The sequence below is a fragment of the Branchiostoma belcheri genome, unplaced genomic scaffold (assembly GCF_001625305.1).
Source record: "Branchiostoma belcheri isolate BF01 breed outbred unplaced genomic scaffold, Haploidv18h27 scaffold78, whole genome shotgun sequence".
Taxonomy (NCBI): domain Eukaryota; kingdom Metazoa; phylum Chordata; class Leptocardii; order Amphioxiformes; family Branchiostomatidae; genus Branchiostoma; species Branchiostoma belcheri.
The window spans coordinates 1,159,032-1,160,017 of NW_017804442.1; positions in this window are offsets into that span (position 1 = coordinate 1,159,032).

The window sequence follows — 986 nt, forward strand, 5'->3', positions numbered from 1 at the left end:
TCTTTCATTGTTTCTCATTGTCTTATTGTCATTCATGTTCATCGACATATCAAATGGGATAACATACATATACAATACGTAATATAGGTGTTACAATAAAAGGAATAACATGGTTAGTGGTGAGTAAGGTCATCTGTAGTTGGGAGGTAGGTGGAGTACGGTTAATCTCAAAGCAGATGTAAAGGTGGCTGCAAAAGACAGTATCTCTTTGAGTGCTGGCAGATGTTGGGTGGCAAATGGATACTGCATGGCCAATTTGATACTGTCTTTTGCAGCCACCTAAACATAAAAAAGTGAAAGTGATCTCGATCCAGTTTAGCTCATTGAAGAGCTAATCCTCCACTGGTCGTGACAGAGAAGACAGACGCTATGCACAGTATTTACAGGGTCATTGTACCGGGGAAATTCCCCTAGCTCTTTTCGACAAGCACAATGAACAGTGGACCACGGTTAACGTCCCGTCCAAAGGACTGCGACCCTAAACAGTAGCGTGCATGTCGGGTGAGCGACATCAGCCGGGATTCGAACTCCCAACCTCTTAGTCCAGAGGCAGGATAGCTAACCACTGGACTACGCACGCTACTATCTGCTTGGAGATTAGAGTACGACGACCTTGGTTCTCTCACCACGCGCGTAATATTGATAATTTATGAAAATTATAAAAGACCTATTTGAACTCAAACATATTTGGTCAAAGGTTATCTTCGGGGCCTCCGGGTTAAAAAAAATGTTTTTCTCATTTCTCGTGCTGAGTCTGGCGCCCCTCCAAGGCCTTCAGGAACAAACGAGAAAAGCGCTTCTGCGCGATTGGACGTGGCAACGACGTGCAAATGTTTGTCTGGAAGCCACATGTTACCCCTGGCCTTCACCCCACATGCAGTTGTGAGGTTCTACGACGGTATTTGCTGTCCTGCGACATTTTCCACACCTTTCCACGACTTTTTTTTATATTCCAACAAATAATCACAAGACGTGGTGACGGCACA